The 22,933-nt window shown below is 38.5% G+C and overlaps 1 pseudogene; it reads left to right on the top strand.

Moving 5' to 3' along the window:
• The first annotated feature begins 4,409 nt into the window (after nucleotides 1-4,409).
• On the top strand, nucleotides 4,410-11,915 carry LOC110122017 (olfactory receptor 1571-like; annotated as a pseudogene).
• Nucleotides 11,916-22,933: the final 11,018 nt, after the last annotated feature.

Here is a 22,933-nt window from a genome sequence, read left to right on the forward strand (position 1 = left end):
TGACCTGGATAGACAGCAATTTTTTCCTACTGATTCTCTGTTCCCAGAAGACCAATTAGAAGTGAGGAGAATCTAGTTTTTGTTAACTTCTTCTCACAAACTGTCCTTCCTTCTAGAGGTCTATTAGTTAATATTTTCTCCTAATGTGCAACAGAAGAAACTGTCTTGACTAGGTTCCATGGACCTCTGAAGTATTGTCTTGTTCCAGGGAACAACCTCTCCGGATCTCTAGAACACTGGTGACCGGTGACCCCATTCAATAGGAGAGAGGTGTGTTGTTTACTACAAAACCATATATAATCCTTGGTTTCATATGATTTTGACAAACCAGAAGATTTATACATGTAGCTATAATTTAGAGCTGTCACTTACTCCTCTTTAAATAAGTTTGTTAATTATAAGATATATTTATGCACCATGTGCAAAGATTAGAATTTTATTTGTAGTGTCTTATTTTATTTTTACAAAATTCCATTCTTTGTGGTCTGTACTATTACTAACTTCACTTTACATTTGCAAAATTAGAGCTCCAAAGGGTTAAGTGATCTGCCATAGCTATGAACTGAGAAAGGTGTTTGATTTGATTGGAACCATCTCAAGATATTTCTAATTCTCATGCTCTAGTCCAGTGAATCTCAACAGGGGTGATTTGCCTCCAGAGAACATCTGACATTGTCTAGAGAACATTTTGGTTGTCACAGTTGTGGAGGTACCACTTAGCAGTTTGAAGCAAGGGATGCTCCTCAAAATCCTACAATGCATAGGGTGGCCCCCACCATAGAATTATCCATAACAAATGTGAACAGTAAGAAGAAAAACTATTCTAGACTGGAATTTCTCCAACATCGACATGTGTAGGAGTCACTTGGGAATCTTGTTCAGAAACAATTCTGATTCATGGGTCTATATGGGCCCAGAAATTATGAGTTGATCTGTGCTCCACTCTTGAGTACCAAAGTTATGGTCCAGTGTTAGATTCAGGTGTAGGTATTGTAAAGTCACCAGGCATCCTCCTGCCCATATCAGGAATGACATTAGGTGGTAAAATGTTGGACTCAGTAGATCCCTCCTGCATGCACCTTCCCCATCCCCTCCCCTGATGGTAAACACTAGTTTGTCCTCTGTATCTGTGAATTTGTTTCTATTTTTCATATATCAATTACTTTTTAATTTTTTTAAATTCCACACATAACTGATATATGGTATTTTTCTTTCTCTGTCTGATATGTTAATATTTCACTAAGTATCAGTTCAGTTCAGTTCAGTTCAGTCACTCAGTCGTGTCTGACTCTTTGCGACCCCATGAATCACAGCACACCAGGCCTCACTGTCCATCACTAACTCCCAGAGTTTACTCAAACTCATGTCCATTGAGTCGGTGATGCCATCCAGCCATCTCATCTTCTGTCATACCCTCTAAAATCATCCATCATGTTTTAAATGTCAAAATTATTTTTATGGCAGAGTAGTGTTTCATAATATATATGTATGTATGTATATATATATATATATATATATATATATACATATACACACAATTTATATGTGTGTGTGCTAAGTCGCTTCAGTCATGTCCAACTCTTTTGCCATCCCATGAACTATAGCCCACCAGGCTCCTCTGTCTATGGGATTTTCCAGGCAAGAATATTGGAGTCAGTTGCCATTTCCTCCTGCAGGAGATCTTCCTGATCCAGGGATGGTACCTCATCTCTTATGTCTCCTGCACTGGCAGGCAAGTTCTTTACCACTAGTGCCACCTGGAAAGCCTATACACAATATACACTGGATAAATAAAATGTGATTATTTATGCTATATATAATCACATTTTATGCATGATATTCATGGAATTCTCCAGGCAAGAATATAAGAGTGGGTAGTCATTCCCTTCTCCAGGGAATCGTCCCAACCAATGGATTGAACTCCGGTTTCCTGTATTGCAGGCAGATTCTTTACTGTCTGAGCCACAAGGACGCCATGCATATATATTTACATATATATACATAATATATAACCACAATTTCTGTATTCATTAATCTGTTGATAGACACTTAGCTTGTGTATGTATCTTGTGCTGTGTGCTTAGTTGCTCAGCTGTGTCTGACTTTTTGTGACCCCATGGACTATAGCCCACCAGGCTCCTCTGTCCATGGGAATTCTCTAGGCAAGAATACTGGAGTGGGTTGCCATGCCCTCCTCCAGGTACATATCTTGACTATTATAAATAATGCTACTATGAACATTTGGATGCATATATCATTTAGAATTACTGTTTTCAATTTCTTCCATTATTTATATGTATACCCAGGAGTGGAACTGTTGGATCCTATGGTAGTTCTATTTTCAGTTTGTGAGGAAACTCCATACTATTTTCCACAGTGGCTGTATCCATTTACACTCCTACCAACAGTGTAGAAATGGTCCTTTTTCTCCAAATCTTTGCCAACATTTGACTTTTGTGGTCTTTTTGATGATAGCCATTCTGACAGCTGTGAGAGGATATCTCATTTGGTTTTGACTTGCATTTCTTTGATGATTAATGATTGATCACCATTTCATGTGTCCATTGGCCATCTGTGTACCTTCTTTGAAAAAATGTCTGTTTAGGTCTTCTGCTCATTTTTTAATTGGTTAATTATTTTTTCATTTTGAATTGTTTGAGCTACTTATATATTTTGGGTATAACCCTTCATTGGTTATATCATTCGCAAATATCTTCTCCCTTTCAGTATGTTGTTTCATTTTAGTGATGGCTTAGTCAACTGTTCAAGTTTGATGAGCTGCCATTTGTTTATTTTTTGTTTTGTTTTGTTTTTGCTTTTGTTTTTTATGTTTTTGTTTCCTTAGGAGACACATTGAAAGTAAAAAAAGAAATATTGCTATGATTTATGTCAAAGAGTCTTCTGTCTAAGTTCTCACCCAGGAGCTTCATGATTTGTCTGATGTTTAGATATTTATACCATTCTGACTTTATTTTTGTACATGATATTGAAAATATTCTAATTTCATGTTTTTGCAGGTAATTATTCAGTTTTCCCAGCATCACTTATTGAAGAGATTGTCTATTCTCCATTGTATATTTTCAATGTCTGTCTCATAGATTAATTGAACAAAAGTGTTTGGGTGTATTGCTAGCCCCTCTGTTCTGTTCTACTCATTTATATATCTGTTTTAGTGATGGTACCATGATGTTTTGTTTACTGTAGCTTACAACTATAGTCTGAAGTCAAAGAGAGACTTGATATCTCTAGTTCTATTTGGAGAGAGTGAGAATGAAAGAAAGTGGGGGAGAGAGAGAGATGAGAAAGAATGAGGATTTCTTTAATGTCTAATAGAAAATATAGTACAGGTAGCTCTTCAGTTATACAAATCTATTTGATTTGCTGAATTATGGAAAGCAAAGCAAGAATAATTTGAGTTCAGAAAAAACTATAATTTTCATAAATAATTATATTATTCTTCTTCTATGAATTTGTATTCAAATCAGTAGAGAATAGATGAAAGTACCTATGTGTATATTTTTAAATATCTTTATGGTTTAAGGCTTTAGTTTACTTTATTTCCATTTGTACATCACCTGAAGATACATACTTGAACAAATGTATATCCTATGGTGTAAATTTAGCTGATGTGTGCATGCTCAGTCGCTCCGTTGTGTCTGACTCCTTATTTTCCATGGGCTGTAGCCCACCAGGCTCTTCTGTCCATGAGATTCTCCAGACAAGAATACTGGAGTGGGTTGCCATTTCCTCTTCCAGGGGATTTTCCTGATCCAGGGGTGGAAAATGTGTCTCTTGAGTCTCTTGCTTTGCAGGTGGATTCTTTACCACTGAGCCTCTACAGAAGCCTATTTAGCTGGTATAGCAATGCTACTTAATGCAAAACATCACGTGAAGGGTTGTAGTAGTCAGATTTCCTGTGATAGCATATAACTTTTCAAATCACAGCACCTTAAAATAGCAAGTTTATTTATTATCACTTTAGATTCAGCATAATATAAGATATCTATGTTTCTGATCTGACCATGCTAGGCTACATGCATGTCTTCATTCTGGGAGCCATGCGAATGGACTTTATATGGGAGGTCCTTATGTGGGAGATGCCCATTCTCATGATGGAGAGGGACAGTAATAGAAAGGAAGTAATCTCACACAGGTTTCCCAGGTGGCTCAGTGGTAAAGAATCCTGCCAGTTCAGAAGATGCAGGAGACACAGTTTCAATCCATTAATAAGGAAGATTCCCTGGAGGAGGAAATGGCAACCCACTGCAGTATTGTTGGCTGGAAAATCCCATGGACAGGAGAGTCTGGTGGGTACGCCTACAAGGTTGCAAAAAGTTGGACATGACTTAGTGACTGAGCACTCATGGACTCCTACAAAGCTTCTTACAACTTCTCCTTAGACACCAAGCATGTCAACTCTGCCCACATTCCACAAACTCACGGATGTCACATGTCCAAGTTCAAAGCTGAAGAGTGGTGACATGCACTCCTCCCACACTTTCAAATCTCAGAGCAATGGGTGGGTGAGTAAGATTTCCTAAGGTAATGAGGAGGTAAATCTCAAACTGTGAAGAATCACTGCAGATGGTGATTGCAGCCATGAAATTAAAAGATGCTTACTCCTTGGAAGGAAAGTTATGACCAACCTAGATAGCATATTAAAAAGCAGAGACATTACTTTGCCAACAAAGGTCCGTCTAGTCAAGGCTATGGTTTTTTCCAGTGGTTATGTATGGATGTGAGAGTTGGACTGTGAAGAAAGCTGAGCACTGAAAAGTTGATGCTTTTGAACTGTGGTGTTGGAGAAGACTCTTGAGAGTCCCTTGGACTGCAAGGAGATCCAACTAGTCCATCCTAAAGGAGATCAGTCCTGGATGTTCATTGGAAGGACTGATGCTGAAACTGAAACTCCAATACTTTGGCCACCTCATGTGAAGACTTGACTCACTGGACAAGACCCTAATGCTGGGAGGGATTGGGGGCAGGAGGAGAAAGGGATGACAGAGGATGAGATGGCTGGATGGCATCACCGACTCGATGGGCATGAGTTTGAGTAAACTCCGGGAGTTGGTGATGGACAGGGAGGCCTGGCATGCTGCTATTCATGGGGTCACAAAGAGTAGGACATGACTGAGTGACTGAACTGAACTGAACTGAAGACAAATTCAACTTGGGGAAGAAACAAACAAACAAACATTTCATACTCCTATTGGTATCAAATGTTTATAAATTCTATAATACAGACTTGCAACAAAGGAAGATAAGAAGGGCTGGTGGAAACTATAATTCACCAAGGAATATGAGCTTTACACATGTTGTTCAGCTACTTAGCCATGTCCAACTCTTTGTGACCCCATGGACAACAACATGCCAGGCCTCCCTCACCATCTCACGAAGTTTGCCCAAGTTCACAACCATTGCCTCACTATGCCAACTAGCCATCTCATCCTCTGATGCCCTCTTCTCCTTCTGCCCTCAATCTTTGCAAGCATCAGGGGCTTTTCCAAAGGGTCAGCTATTTGAATCAGTTGACCAAAATACTGGAGCTTAGTTTCAGCATCAGTCCTTCCAGTGAGTATTCAGGGTTGATTTCCCTTAAGATTGACTGGTTTGATCTCCTTGCTGTTCAAGCAACTCTCAAGAGTCTTCTCCAGCACGGCAGATAAAAGGCATTAATTCTTTGGCATTCTGCCTTCCTTAAGGTCCAGCCCTCACGACCGTAGAGGGGCAATCATAGCCTAGACACATATGAGTAGATTACAGAAGCAAAGTTAAAAAAGCTTGAAAGAGTCTAAATTTTTCTTAACTGAACTGGTACAAAGTTGGCATGATGGGCTCTGAGTTTATGTCCCTACATAGAACAAAGCATGTAATGGTGGCTCTTAAAGCTCTCTGCTCCCTGCATGGGACCCTAGGAGATCTTTAAGATGGTGCCTCTGTCTCCTAGATGAGGTAATCCTGGACTCACTTCTTATCCCAGTAGATTTTCTGGAGTCCCAGTGATCTTAGTAAATGTGGAGCTCAGACATAGTTATTGCAGCTGCTTGTTGATCTGTACCTTCTCTGTGCCAGGTAATTTCCTGTGAGCTCGACAATATTATCAACCTCTCAACTCTTTAGGCAGCATTTCCCCAGTTTATAGATAAGGAAACAAATGCCAGAAAGGTTTATTTCCTGTAAAGAGGGAAACACTCAAGAAGCTCATGTAAACTTGTGTATGCAGAAGTTGAATGATTGAGTCCACCATTTACATCAGACATGAGGTGGGGAGGAAAATTCTTGATGGAAAAGAGCTTAACCTACCTAAACCTGACTCTTAATACTGGACCACAGTCTTGATCCTCACAGAGTGATCCACAGAACAGGACCTGCAACATCAACAACGTCTGGGAGATTATTATAAATGCAGAATTTCTGTGACACCCTAGTCCTGTCAAATCAAAATCTGTATTTAAATACTATGCCCTGGTGATTCATATACACATTGATGTTGGAGAACTGCTTGTTTAAAAAAGTGTTTGTCACCCTCACCACTATTGACATTTGCACTGGATAATTCCCTATAATGAGGGCTGTCCTGTGTTGTGCAGTTTGCTGGACTGCTTCCCTGGTCTCATCGCACCACATGCCAGTAGCACTTCCCCAGATATAACAACCAAAACTTTCTCCAGATATTGCCAAGGGACCTCTGGAGGCAAAGTCATCTCTGATTTAGAACCACTCGCCTAAAGCAAGAGAACTAGAAATAGATTGTGTAATAATCAAAGCACACACCTTAATCAGCTTCTAAACTTGGGCCTTTCAGTTGTGGTGCTGGAGAAGACTCTTGAGAGTTCCTTGAACAGGAAAGAGATTAAACTTTGTTTTAAATCTTAAAACCTTAGGATTAAAAAAAAAATCTTAGGATTAAGTCAATCCTAAAGGAAATCAACCCTGAATATTCATTGAAAGGACTGATGTTAAAGCTGAAGCTCCAATACTTTGGCCACCTGATGGGAAGAGCCAACTCATTGGAAAGACCATGATGCTGGGACAGATTGAGGACAGGAGGAGAAGGGGACTATAGAGGACGAGATGGTTGGATGGCACCATCAACTCAATGGGCAGGAATTTGAGCAAACTCTGGGAGATAGTAGAGGACAGGGAAGCCTGCGTGCGTCTGTGGGGTCTCAAAGAGTCAGACATTACTGAGCGACTGAACAACAATAGCAACAACTTTGGGAAAGTCACCTAATTCTGAAAACTGAGAAGGAAGGTCATAATTGTGCAGCCCTCATAGGATGGACATCTGCAAAAAATAAATGGGACAATATGTGTAAGATTCTAAGCCCAGCCCACCATATATTAAATGATCTAAACTTTTCTCTTATAATTTTTCATAAATGTTTCATAAACAAGAGAAAATGCCAGCTTTTCATTTGTAATAAAAGGATGGAACTCCTAATTGATGTGTCAAAAGCATTATGAAATCAAAGATTATTTTTACCTATGGTTTTTATAGAAAAGGAACACAGTTCACTAATTTATTAAAGAAGAAATAGTAAATTTCTGGTGGTATTGGGGGGCTGTGTTCCCACCGCAAGTCAATCCTTTTGAGATTCAAGTGAATTAGTCAGGTTCCTCAGCCATAGATTTGGAGAAAACTTGGTCTCACAGTTTTGTAAAAAGTTCAAATGTTAACTGGAAACCAGAAGTGTTGATGGAGTAGTGTTGATAATAAGAATTAAATACACCTGATATCTAAGCTCATCTCTTGGGAAGTGCAAATCAGCAGGAAAAAATTCCTGTTTTATCCAGACCAGTTCCCATGGGTTAGAGTAACAGTGAAAAATGTGTTAATGAGCAGATGTGGTGAGCAGATAAATGATATATAGAGCTGCAAATATCTCCACTGTTGTAATGTCTGATGTCTTCCCATCAGGTGGTCAAATTCCACCTTGAGCTGGAGTGGTCATGGCTTTTGCATCTGGATTCCTAGTTCTGGCTCTGTTTCACTCCTTCCTGGTCTCTTGCTGAAGACAATGCTTCAGTCTCCATCATTAACCATCCAGTGAGGAATTTGAACTTCCACACATAGTTCAAACTCTGAGTTACCATCCAGGTGGCTACAAGACACACATGTACACCCATGGCTGAATCATGTCAATGTATGGCAAAAACCACCACAATACTGTGAAGTAACTAGCCTCCAATTAAAATTAATTAATTATTTTTTTAAAGACGCCAGTTGATACTGCAGAAGAAAAAGAGAATGAAATCCAAGAATAAGCACCCGAGGTTACCTGAAAACCTAAACACCTGGCTTAGAATGGAGAGATCTCCATGTTTGTTTACCTGGTGAAATAATCAATTCAGAATCAATATATTTAATAAGTTGAATAGAGAAGTGTCTATTGGATTCAGAAATTCAAGGACTACTGTTGACAGTTAAGTTTGAGAATGAAAATTTAGTTGAAAGAGACTCAAATGGGAAACGTAGTGTTATCAGTAAAATTTGAACATTTCCAAGGAGATGAGCAATTAGGGAAGCAGAAAAATAAACTATTAGGTGAGAAACATTTTTCAGTGAAGTGATTATATTTTATTTGTATACTTTTGATTTTAAGATGGGATATATATGAACATCAAATCAATGGACATAGCTGCTGCCTTGTAACTACAGTTCTTGAGACACATATTTCACAGAGTCGTCTCTAACACTGCATATTTACTTGAAAAATTGCATTTCATATGCAAGCAGGCATATGGTACAGGGCTTAACTTTGCAATTATTTCATTAAGTGAGAGACCAAATATATTTTGGGGTTTATTAGCCATTTTTTAATACTGAAAATTGTCTATGCACATTCTTTGCTTTATATACTGCAATCTGAGTGTTTTTATTTATTTTCTTTTCTGTTCATATCATTTCCTTCATAGTTTATTTCATCTCCAGCTCTCAGAGAAAAAGCCAGGAACTTCACTCCAATATATGGAGGAAGGGGAGGATGAGATGTATTTTTAATGCTTTGACAAGATTTCTGTGCTAAAACTAGAGAAATGTGCTCAGATTCTCAGTCATCTCCAACTTTTTGTGACCCCACAGACTGTAGCCCACCAGGCTCCTCTGTCCATGGGATTCTGCCAACAAGGGTACTGGAGTGGACTGCCATTTCCTCTTCCAGGGGATCTTCCTGATCCAAGGATCAAACTCATGTCTCTTACCTCTCCTGCTGGTGGATTTTTTACCACTAGCAAAGGGCTTCCTTGGTGGCTCAGAGGATAAAGTGTTTGCCTGCAAGGTGGGAGACCTAGGTAGATCCCTGGGTTGGTAAGATCCCTGGAGAAGGAAATGGCAACCCACTCCAGTATTCTTTTATGGAGAATCCCATGGACAGAGGAGCCTGGTAGGCTACAGCCCACAGGGTAGCAAAGAGTCTGACATGACTTTCACTTTCACTTTTCACCTGGGAAGCCCTAGAGAAATATGTCAGATATCATTTCTATGACACCATTTCACCCCAAACTTCTCTAAGCTGCAACCACTTCCCCTTGCATCCCTGAATTCTATATCCCAATTTCTCTTTATTCTTATTTTTATTGCATTCTTTCAAACAAAAAATTACAATCTTTCAAAGGAATTTGCTATTTGATATTACATATATATGGAATTTAGAAAGATGGATATTTAATTTTTTTATGTGTGTATTTTTGTTTAATGTATTTGCTGGGGTGTGTGAGAGTTTATAGGTGTGATCAGATCTAATATTTGGTTGCATTTTGTTCTCCCTCCCATTGCATCTTAAACAGAATGTTCTCCTCATCTGTATGAGTAATAAATCATCTTTTAATATGAACTGACATCTTATTTCATATGTTTTAGCAGCAATGCAAACTTTTGCCTTTAGTGGTTAGATCTATTTTTAAAACTTCCATCATTTGCTGACCTCTTGTGGAATACACACTTTTGCTTTTGACTTTTGCTTTTGCTTTTCATCTTCAAAGATGAAGATAACTTCATCTTCCTCATAATCAAGTTTAAGCCCATATATGTCTATTTAGGTTAAAATTAGAATGTTAGTTACTGCTTCCCACACAATTTTACAATTACATTTCATAGTCTTTGTTACTTTTATTTTCTATTTAATTTATATTTAAAGCCTGTGTTAATGTGACTATTGTTATTTTATATTTTCCTTTATTCATCTTGCTTTTTCACCAATTCATTCGTCTTGCTTTTTCATCTTGCTTTTCATCTTGCTTTTTCATTCAATTTTGTTTAACCAAGTTGTTTTCAATTGGGTATGTTTAACCTGGTTTTATCCCCCATGCTAGTCTTTTTATTTATAAATTCCATTTTCTAGAAATTTATTTCTATATTAAGGCCCATATTGATGAAACCACAGAGTGAATAAAGCAGATGGGGTCCCGCCCATCCGGGTCTCACATTTTAATGGAGAAAGAAGATGTGGTCTCTTGAGTCTGAACACCTTACTGCTTGTTCTCTCTGCAACCTGTCTCTTCTGCTGAACTCTTAATTCACATTGCTTTTCCCTCAGCAGGTACTGGTCTTTTCTGAAAACTATTCTTGCAATTACTGCAACTGATTAGAAAGATTTTGGACTGTGTCCCATAGCAAAACATACCTTTTACCTGTGATCCAGCATGGGTGCACAATTCACATTACATGTTTGCACATGACAACATACACGCATGTGCACATGCACACACACTCACAAACACAGAGCTGAACATGATACACTGACATGATATACTGCACTCTGGATTTATCACTGAACTGGTATGGGAAACAGCTAAGTGTGAATAGGAAGTCCTATTCAGAGATGGCATGGATAATCCCTTGACATGGAACTTTCATTGAAAACTATGGATATTGAGTTTTTGAGTGCAAAATATGAGTTGTAGAATTTCAGCTGTGTTTGCAATGCCAATTTTTGAGAAAACTATACTATTCTGTGTTTCTAGGTAGTCAAATTCACCACATGAAACCAGGGAATGATATGCAAATTATAGAATTTCTTCTCCTGGGATTATAAAAGAAACCAGAGCTGCAACCTCTCATATTTGAGCTTTTCCTCCACATGTACCTGATCACTGTATTTGGAAACCTGCTCTAAGCATCCTGGCTATCAGCCTAGACTTCCATTTCTACACTCCCATGTACTTCTCCCTCTCCAACCTGTCTTTTGTAGATGTCTGTTTCATCTCCACCTCCATTCCAAAGATGCTGAATAATATACAGACAGAAAACAAAATGATAACTTATGAAGGCTGCATCACCAAGATAAACTTTTTCCTACTCTTTGTTGGATTGGACAATTTTCTCCTTGCTGTGATGGCCTATGTGATGGCCTTTGTTGCCATCTGCCACCCTATGCACTACAGTCATCACGAACCCACGGCTCTTTGAACTGCTGGTACTGATGTCCTGGGTGATGAGTGTCCTGAATTCCTTGTTACAAAGTTAAATGGTGTTGTGGCTGTCCTGTACAGACTTTGAAATCTACCACTTTTTCTGTGAAATTAATCATGTGGTTCAATTTGCTTGTTTGGACACTTTTCTTAATGTTATGGTGATGTATTTTGCGGCTGTAATGTTGGGTGGTGGTTCCAACAATGGGATTCTTTATTCAAACTCTAAGATAGTTTCCTCCATAAAAGGAATCTCATCAGCTCAGGGGAAGTATAAAGCATTTTCCACTTGTGCATCTCAGTTCTCCATTGTCTCCTTATTTTATTGTACATGCCTAGGAGTGTACCTTGTCTCAGCAGCTACTCACAACTCACACTCAAGTGCAACAGCCTCAGTGATGTACACTGTGGTCACACCCATGGTAAATCCCTTCATCGATAGTCTGAGGAACAAAGATATAAAGAGGGCTCTGAAAAGAATCAATGAGATGGCAGTTTTATAAAAGCCAGTTGTCCTGGAGCTGATGAAATAACCATGATTTAAGGGTTCTAAGACTCTAAGAGCCAGAAATTTCTATGTTTTGATGAGATTGTTGAAATACAATTTGCTCTTTCTGCTTATTTCCTGGAATTTCCTTTTGTTTGTACTCAAGTCCTCTACACAATTTGCCCCTCCCTTTGTGAAAGAGAAGGACTTCCATTGTGGCTCAGACGGTAAAGCCTCTGCCTACAATGCGGGAGACCCAGGTTCGATCCTTGGGTTGGGAAGATCCTCTAGAGAAGGAAATGGCAACTCACTCCAGTCTCTTGCCTGGAAAATCCCATGGACGAAGGAGCATGGTAGGCTACAGTCCATGGGGCCACAAAGAGTTGGACATGACTTGTGAAAGAGTTGGGAATACCAGACCACCTGACCTGCCTCTTGAAAAAACTGTATCCAGGTCAGGAAGCAACAGTTAGAACTGGACATGGAACAACAGACTAGTTCCAAATAGGAAAAGGAGTATGTCAAGGCTATATATTGTCACCCTGCTTATTTAACTTATATGCAAAGTACATCATGAGAAACGCTGGGCTGGAGGAAGCACAGGCTGGAATCAAGATTGTCAGCAGAAATATCAATAACCTCAGATATGCAGATGACACCACCGTTATGGCAGAAAGTGAAGAGGAACTAAAAAGCCTCTTGATAAAAGTGAAAGAGGAGAGTGAAAAAGTTGGCTTAAAGCTCAAAGTTCAGAAAACTAAGATCATGGCACCTGGTCCCATCACTTCGTGGCAAATAGATGGGGAAACAGTGGAAACAGTGAGATACTTTATTTTGGGGGGCTCCAAAATCACTGCAGATGATGATTGCAGCCATGAAATTAAGACACTTACTCCTTGGAAGAAAAGTTATGACCAACCTAGATAGCATATTAAAAAGCAGAGACATTACTTTGCTGACAAAGGTCCATCTAGTCAAGGCTATGGTTTTTCCAGTGGTCATGTATGGATGTCAGAGTTGGACTATAAAGAAAGCTGAGTGCCAAAGAATTGATGCTTTTGAACTGTGGTACTGGAGAAGATTCTTGAGAGTTCCTTTGACTGCAAGGAGATAAAACCAGTCACTCCTAAAGGAAATCAACCCTGAGTATTCACTGCAAGGACTGATCCTGAAGCTCCAATCCTTTGGCCACCTGATGCAAAGAGCCAGCTCATTGGAAAAGACTCTAATGCTGGGAAAGGGACACGATTGAGAGTAAGCCCAAGCACAAGAGGAGAAGGGGGAGACAGAGGATGAGATGTGGTTGGATGACATCACTGACTCCATAGACATGAGTTTGAGCAAACTCTGGGAGATAGTGAAGGACAGGGAAGCCTGGTGCACTGCAGTTCATGGGGTTGCAAAGAGTTGGACTCAGCAACTGAACAAAACCTCAGGAATATCTATTGGAGAACTGAAAAAATATAATAATAACAAATCCTGGAAGGTACACAGCATGACTGAGATTTATGTACTTAAGTATTAGGTAGATAGACAGATGGAGAGAAAGATCCAACTGGGGGGGGAGGGGCTGTGCTTTATTGAGTTCCAACGGTAAAGTGGCTAGGATTCTTCTAGTTCACTATTTAATGATGAATACATAAGGTGGAATGAGGGCATCACCAAGGAAAAGCAGGCACTCGAGTTCAGTTATCTATTTACTCAGGGCTTTCTAAAGGGGGACCTCATGGGCTTGGGTCATCTGGGTGCTTGTCTAGTAGCTGTTTTCATATAGCTGGCAATATGTTTATTTAACATATTGTCTTTAAAAAGGATGCCTCAGAAATCCAAAGCTGAATTACTGGCTCTTACATTGTAGTTGAAACCTTAATGCCAGATACTTAAACTGCAAACTTGCTATTGTCTCATAACTGCACTTCTGGTTTCATTAAATTATTCACCTTGGTGAACACAAGTGTGCTCAGTCATTCAGTCATGTCTGACTCTTTGTGACTTGATGGACTGTAGCCTCCCAGACTCCTCTGTCCATGGGATTCTCCCAACAAGAATACTAGAGTGGATAGTCATTCCTTTCTCCAGGGGATCTTCCCAACTCAGGGATTGAACCAGGGTCTCCTCCACTCCAGGTGAATTATTTACCATCCAAGCCACCAGGGAAGGTAGCCGCTGGAAAAAAAAATTTGATTTATAGACACATACATATATACTTCCCAGTGAAATCTATATGGAAATACAAACTGGAATAAATTTACCTGATACTATCTTAGTGTCACAGATGACTGTAAATGTGAGGGGGAAATGTTAAATCACACATTTTGTTACACTGCAAAATGTTTATTTTTCATGCCACACATCTATTAATTAAAGCATGAAAGATAGGTGCCTACAAGTGAAGGGATTTATTCATTGAAGTGGGGGATTGGTTACTGTATTTTATTACTAAATTACTATCCTCTTTGCTTGAAAACTTCTAATGCTACCTACTTATACGACTCTTCTTATTGTTCTAAAACTATCTACCCTTTCCTAATATTTGTAATAAACCAAAAAAGGGATAGCAATTGAACAATGTCAGTTCATCCATTTCCCATCTCATTTATGTTCAGAAATCAGTCCATTCTCTGTGATCAGAGGATGATCCACACATGAGTTTGATATCCTGCCCAGACATTGATATCTTGCCCGGGTCACTAGTTTTTCTCCACAAACATGCATGTCTATCTACCCCACCTAGTTACCTAGAAGAGAACCATGATGTAGTCACTTGTTACTACACTGATCTTAAATATACTTGCATGAGAGAATGATCGTGGATGTTCTTCTCAAATATCAGAATATATGCCAAAAATAAAAAGCTACAGATTATTAAAATTGCCCTAAGTTCTCTTCATTTTCATTACTGTGTTAGCTACTGATGCCAAGAAGTCATTCCATAGCAAAGGGATATATAATAGTACTTTTTTTTATCAAAAGAAATTACATAATGTGGACTTGTATTGATTTTTTCAATTAATTACTTTATTTTACTTTACAATGTTCTATTGGTTTGGCCATACTTTAACTTGAATCTGCCATGGGTGTACATGCTTTTCCCCATCTTGAATCCCCCTCCCACATCCCTCCCCATCCCATCCCTCTGGGTCATCCCAGTGCACCAGCCCCGAGCATCCTGAATCATGAATCGAACCTGGACTGGCGATTCATTTCACATATGATAATTCACATATTTCAATGCCATTCTCCCATATCATCCTGCCCTCACCCTCTCCACAAAGTCCAAAAGACTGTTCAATACATCTGTGTCTCTCTTGCTGTCTTGCATACAGGGTTATCATAACCATCTTTCTAAATTCCATATATATGTATTAGTATATTATATTGGTGTTTTCCTTTCTGGCTTACTTCACTCTGTATAATAGGCTCCAGTTTCATCCACCTCATTAGAACGGATTCAAATGTATTCTTTTTAATGGCTGAGTAATATTCCATCGTATATACATACCACTGCTTTCTTATCCATTCGTCTGCTGATGGACATCTAGGTTGTTTCCATGATCTGGCTATTATAAACAGTGCTGCGATGAACATTGGGGTCCATGTGTCTCTTTCAATTCTGGTTTCCTCAGTGTGTATGCCCAGCAGTGGGATTGCTGGGTCATATGGCAGTTCTATTTCCAGTTTTTTAAGGAATCTCCACACTGTTCTCCACAGTGGTTGTACTAGTTTGCATTTCCACCAACAGTGTAAGAGGGTTCCCTTTTATCCACACACTCTCCAGAATTTATTTCTTATAGACTTTTGCATAGCAGTCATTCTGACTGGCGTGAGATGGTACCTCATTGTGGTTTTGATTTGCATTTCTCTGATAATGAGTGATGTTGAGCATCTTTCATGTCTTTGTTAGCCATCTGTGTGTCTTCTGTTGAGAAATGTCTGTTTAGTTCTTTGGCCCATTTTTTGATTGGGCCTTTTATTTTTCTGGAATTGAGCCGCAGGAGTTGCTTGTATATTTTTGAGATTAATTCTTTGTTCGTTGCTTCATTTGCTATTATCTTCTCCCATTCTGAATGCTGTCTTTTCACCTTGCTAATAGTTTACTTTGTTGTGCAAAAGCTTTTAAGTTTAATTAGGTCCCATTTGTGTATTTTTGCTTTTATTTCCAATATTCTGGGAGGTGGGTCATAGAGGATCTTGCTGTGATTTATGTCGGAGAGTGTTTTGCCTATGTTCTCCTCTAGGAGTTTTATAGTTTCCGGTCTTACATTTAGATCTTTAATTCACTTTGAGTTTATTTTTGTGTATGGTGTTAGAAAGTGTACTAGTTCCATTCTTTTACAAGTGGTTGACCAGTTTTCCCAGCACCACTTGTTAAAGCGGTTGTCTTTTTTCTATTGTATATTCTTGCCTCCTTTGTTGAAGATAACGTGTCCATAGGTTCGTGGATTTATCTCTGGGATTTCTATTTGGTTCCATTGATCTATATTTCTGTCTTTGTGCCAGTACCATACTGTCTTGATGACTGTGGCTTTGTAGTAGAACCTGAAGTCAGGCAAGTTGATTCCTCCAGTTTCATTCCTCTTTCTCAAGATTGCTTTGGCTATTCGAAGTTTTTTGTATTTCCATACAAATTGTGAAATTATTTGTTCTAGTTCTCTGAAAAATACCATTGGTAGTTTGATAAGGATTGCACTGAATCTATAGATTGCTTTGGGTAGTATAGTCATTTTGACAATATTGATTCTTCCAATCCATGAACACTGTATATTTCTCCATCTATTTGTGTCCTCTTTGATTTCTTTCATCAGTGTTTTATAATTTTCTATATATAGGTCTTTCATTTCTTTAGGTAAATATACTCCTAAGTATTTTATTCTTTTTGTTGCAATGGTGAATGGTATTGTTTCCTTAATTTCTCTTTCTGTTTTCTCATTGTTAGCATATAGGAATGCAAGGGATTTCTGTGTGTTAATATTATATCCTGCAACATTACTGTATTCATGGATTAGCTCTAGTAATTTTCTGGTAGAGTCTTTAGGGTTTTCTATGTAGAGGATCATGTCATCTGCAAACAATGTGAGCTTTACTTCTTTTCCTATCTGGATTCCTTTTATTTCTTTTTCTGCTCTGATTGCTGTGGCCAACACTTCCAAAAATATGTTGAATAGTAGTGGTGAGAGTGGGCACCCTTGTCTTGTTCCTGATTTCAGGGGAAATGCTTTCAGTTTTTCACCATTGAGGATAATGTTTGCTGTGGGTTTGTCATATATAGTTTTTATTATGTTGAGGTATGTTCCTTCTATGCCTACTTTCTGGAGAATTTTTATCATAAATGGATGTTGGATTTTGTCAAAGGTTTTTTCTGCATCTATTGATATAATCATATGGTTTTTATCTTTCAATTTGTTAATGTGGTGTCTCACATTGATTGATTTGCGGATTTTAAAGAATCCTTGCATTCCTGGGATAAAGTCCACTTGGTCATGGTGTATGATTTATTTAATATGTTGTTGGATTCTCTTTGCTAGAATTTTGTTAAGGATTTTTGCATCTATGTTCATCAGTGATATTGGTCTGTGGTTTTCTTTTTCTGTGGCATCTTTGTCCGGTTTTGGTATTAGGGTGATGGTGGCCTCATAGAATGAGTTTGGAAGTTTGCCTCCTGCAATTTTCTGGAAGAGTTTGAGTAAGATAGGTGTTAGCTCTTCTCTAAATTTTCGGTAGGATTCAGCTGTGAAGCCATCTGGTCCTGGGCTTTTGTTTGTTGGAAGATTTCTGATTACAGTTTCAGTTTCCATGCTTGTGATGGGTCTGTTAAGATTTTCTATTTCTTCCTGGTTCAGTTTCGGAAAGTTATGTTTTTCTAAGAATTTGTCAATTTCTTCCAAGTTGTTCATTTTATTTGCATATAGTTGCTGATAATAGTCTCTTATGATCCTTTGTATTTCTTTGTTGTCTGTTGTGATCTCTCCATTTTATTTCTAGGTTTTTTTATTTGATTTTTCTCGCTTTGTTTCCTGATGAGTCTGTCTAATGGTTTGTCAATTTCATTTACCTTCCCAAAGAACCAGCTTTTGGTTTTGTTGATTTTTGCAATGGTCTCTTTCTCTTCTTTTGCATTTATTTCTGCCCTGATTTTTAAGATTTTTTTCCTTCTACTAACCCTGGTTCTTCAGGTTAGTAGTAATTTCTTCCTTTTCAAGTTGCTTTAGGTGTAGAGTTAGATTATTTATTTGACTTTTTTCTTGTTTCTTGAGGTAAACCTGTATTGCTATGAATTTACCCCTTAGCCCTGATTTTACAGTGTCCCATAGGTTTTGGGTTGTTGTGTTTTCACTTTCACTTGTTTCTGTGCATACTTTGATTTCTTTTTTTGATTTCTTCTGTGATTTGTTGGTTATTCAGCAGCGTGTTGTTCAGCCTCCATATGTTGAAATTTTTTTTTTCTTTTTTTTTCCCCCATTTATTTTTATTAGTTGGAGGCTAATTACTTTACATCATTACAGTAGTTTTTGTCATACATTGAAATGAATTAGCCAAGGATTTACATGTATTCCCCATCCCGATCCCCCCTCCCACCTCCCTCTCCACCCGATCCCTCTGGGTCTTCCCAGTGCACCAGGCCCGAGCACTTGTCTCATGCACCCAACCTGGGCTGGTGATCTGTTTCACCCTAGATAATATACATGTTTCAATGCTGTTCTCTTGAAACATCCCACCCTCGCCTTCTCCCAGAGTCCACAAGTCTGTTCTATACATCTGAGTCTCTTTTTCTGTTTTGCATATAGGGTTATCATTACCATCTTTCTAAATTCCATATATATGTGTGTTAGTATACTGTAATGGTCTTTATCTTTCTGGCTTACTTCACTCTGTATAATGGGCTCCAGTTTCATCCATCTCATTAGAACTGATTCAAATGAATTCTTTTTAATGGCTGAGTAATATTCCATGGTGTATATGTACCACAGCTTCCTCATCCATTCGTCTGCTGATGGGCATCTAGGTTGCTTCCATGTCCTGGCTATTATAAACAGTGCTGCGATGAACATTGGGGTGCACGTGTCTCTTTCAGATCTGGTTTCCTTGGTGTGTATGCCCAGAAGTGGGATTGCTGGGTCATATGGCAGTTCTAGTTCCAGTTTTTTAAGAAATCTCCACATTGTTTTCCATAGTGGCTGTACTAGTTTGCATTCCCACCAACCGTGTAAGAGGGTTCCCTTTTCTCCACACCCTCTCCAGCATTTATTGCTTGTAGACTTTTGGATAGCAGCCATCCTGACTGGCGTATAATGGTACCTCATTGAGGTTTTGATTTGCATTTCTCTGATAATGAGTGATGTTGAGCATCTTTTCATGTGTTTGTTAGCCATCTGTATGTCTTCCTTGGAGAAATGTCTATTTAGTTCTTTGGCCCATTTTTTGATTGGGTCATTTATTTTTCTGGAGTTGAGCTAGAAGAGTTGCTTGTATATTTTTGAGATTAATCCTTTGTCTGTTGCTTCGTTTGCTATTATTTTCTCCCAATCTGAGGGCTGTCTTTTCACCTTACTTATAGTTTCCTTTGTTGTGCAAAAGCTTTTAAGTTTCATTAGGTCCCATTTGTTTATTTTTGCTTTTATTTCTAAAATTCTGGGATGTGGGTCATAGAGGATCCTGCTGTGATTTATGTCGGAGAGTGTTTTGCCTATGTTCTCCTCTAGGAGTTTGATAGTTTCTGGTCTTACATTTAGATCTTTAATCCATTTTGAGTTTATTTTTGTGTATGGTGTTAGAAAGTGTTCTAGTTTCATTCTTTTACAGATGGTTGACCAGTTTTCCCAGCACCACTTGTTAAAGAGGTTGTCTTTTTTCCATTGTATATCCCTGCCTCCTTTGTTGAAGATAAGATGACCATAGGTTCGTGGATTTATCTCTGGGCTTTCTATTCTGTTCCATTGATCTATATTTCTGTCTTTGTGCCAGGACCATACTGTCCTGATGACTGTGGCTTTGTAGTAGAGTCTGAAGTCAGGCAGATTGATTCCTCCAGTTCCATCCTTCTTTCTCAGGATTACTTTGGCTATTCGAGGTTTTTTGTATTTCCATACAAATTGTGAAATTATTTGTTCTAGTTCTGTGAACAAAACCCTAAAGACTCTACCAGAAAATTACTAGAGCTAATCAATGAATACAGTAAAGGTGCAGGATATAAAATTAACACACAGAAATCTCTTGCATTCCTATACACTAACAATGAGAAAACAGAAAGAGAAATTAAAGAAACAATGCCATTCACCATTGCAACAAAAAGAATAAAATACTTAGGAGTATATCTACCGAAAGAAACAAAAGACCTATACATAGAAAACTATAAAACACTGATGAAAGAAATCAAAGAGGACACAAACAGATGGAGAAATATACCGTGTTCATGGATTGGAAGAATCAATATTGTCAAAATGGCTATACTACCCAAAGCAATCTATAGATTTAATGCAATCCCTATCAAACTACCAACGGTATTTTTCATATGTTGAAAATTTTAATAGTTTTTCTCCTGTAATTGACATCTAATCTTACTGCATTGTGGTCAGAAAAGATGCTTGGAATGCTTTCAATTTTTTTGAATTTACCAAGGCTAGATTTATGGCCCAGGATGTGATCTGTCCTGCAGAAGGTTCCGTGTGTGCTTGAGAAAAAGGTGAAATTGATTGTTTTGGGGTAAAATGTCCCATAGATATCAGTTAGGTCTAACTGGTCTATTGTATCATTTAAAGTTTGTGTTTCCTTGTTAATTTTCTGTTTAGTTGATCTATCCACATGTGTGAGTGGAGTATTAAAGTCTCCCACTATTATTGCATTATTTTTAATTTCCCCTTTCATACTTGTTAGCATTTGTCTTACATATTGTGGTGCTCCTATGTTGGGTGCATTTATATTTATGATTGTTATATCTTCTTCTTGGATTGATCCTTTGTTCATTACATAGTGTCCATCTTTTTCTTGTTTCACAGCCTTTGTTTTAAAGTCTATTTTATCTGATATGAGTATTGCTACTTCTGCTTTATTTTGGTTTCTATTTGTATGGAATATGTTTGTCCAGCCCTTTACTTTCAGTCAGTATGTGTCCCTTGTTTTGAGGTGGGTCTCTTGCAGACAACATATATAGGGGTCTTGTTTTTGTATCCATTCAGCCAGTATTTGTCTTTTGGCTGGGGCATTCAACCCATTTACATTTAAGGTAATTATTGATAAGTATGATCCCATTGCCCTTTACTTTATTGTTTTGGGTTCGAGTTTATACACCCTTTCTGTGTTTCCTGTCTAGAGAAGATCCTTTAGCATTTGTTGGAGAGATGGTTTGGTGGTGCTGAATTCTCTGAGCTTTTGCTTGTCTGTAAAGCTTTTGATTTTGCCTTCATATTTGAATGAAATCCTTGCTAGGTATAGTAATCTGGGTTGTAGATAATTTTCTTTCATCACTTTAAGTATGTCCTACCATTCCCTTCTTGTCTGAAGAGTTTCCATTGAAAGATCAGCTGTTATCCTTATGGGAATCCCCTTGTGTATTATTTATTGTTTTTCCCTTGCTGCTTTTAATATTTATTCTTTGTGTTTGATCTTTATTAATTTGATTAATATGTGTCTTGGGGTGTTTCACCTTGGGTTTATCCTGTTTGGGACTCCTGTTTGGGTTTCTTGGACTTGGGTGATTATTTCCTTCCCCATTTGGGGAAGTTTTCAATTATTATCTCCTCAAGTATTTTCTCGTGGTCTTATTTTTGTCCTCTTCTTCTAGGACTCCTATGATTCGAATGTTGGGGCATTTAACATTGTCCCAGAGGTCTCTGAGGTTGTCCTCATTTCTTTTAATTCTTTTTTCTTTTTTCCTCTCTGTTTCATTTATTTCCACCATTCTATCTTCTACCTCACCTATCCTATCTTCTGCCTCCGTTAGTCTACTGTAGTTCCCTCAAGAGTGTTTTTTATCTCAGTTATTGCATTATTCATTATATATTGGCTCTTTTTTATTTCTTCTAGGTCTTTGTTAAACCTTTCTTGCATCTTCTTGATCCTTGTCTCCAGGCTATGTATCTGTAACTCGTATTTGTTTTCAAGATTTTGGATCATTTTCACTACCATTATTTGGAATTCTTTATCAAGTAGATTCCCTATCTCTTCCTCTTTTGGTTGGTTTGGTGGGCATTTATCCTGTTCCTTTACCTGCTGGGTATTCCTCTGCCTTTTCATCTTGTTTAGATTGCTGTGTTTGGGGTCGCCTTTCTGTATTCTGGCAGTTGGTGGTTCCTCTTTATTGTGGAGGTTCCTCGCTGTGGGTGGGGTTGGACGGGTGACTTGTCAAGGTTTTCTGGTTAGGGATGTTTGTGTCGGTGTTCTGGTGGGTGGAGCTGGATTTCTTCTCCTTGGAGTGCAATGAAGTGTCCAGTAATAGGTTTTGAGATGTCAGTGGGTTTTGTGTGACTTTGGTCAGCCTGTATATTGAGACTCAGAGTTACGTTCCTGTGTTGCTGGAGAATTTGTGTGGTATGTCTTGCTCTGGAGCTTGTTGGCCCTTGGGTGGTGCTAGGTTTTCAGTGTAGGTATGGAGGCATTTGATGTGCTCCTATCGTTTAATGTTCCCTGGATTCAGGAGTTCTTTGGTGTTCTCAGGATTTGGACTTAAGCCTTTTGCCTCTGGTTTTCAGTCTTATTCTTACAGTAGCCTCAAGACTTTCCATCTATACAGCACCAATTATAAAACATCTAGGTTAATGATGAAAGGTTTCTCCACAGAGAGGGACACCTGGAGAGGTACACAGAGTTACATGGAGAAGAGAAGAGGGAAGAGGGTGTTTGAGGTGACCAGGTGGAGCAGAGAGGGTATCAAAAGGGGAGAGAGCAAGCTAGCCAGTATTCACTTCCCTATGTGCTCTCCACAGTCTGGACCCCTCAGAGATGTTCACAGTTACACTGAGAGGAGAAGAGGGAGTAAGGAGATAGAGGTGGCCAGGAGGATAAAAGGGGGAATCAAAAGGAGAGAGACAGATCTAGTCA

This window comes from Odocoileus virginianus, chromosome 3 (genome assembly GCF_023699985.2).
Source record: "Odocoileus virginianus isolate 20LAN1187 ecotype Illinois chromosome 3, Ovbor_1.2, whole genome shotgun sequence".
NCBI lineage: Eukaryota > Metazoa > Chordata > Mammalia > Artiodactyla > Cervidae > Odocoileus > Odocoileus virginianus.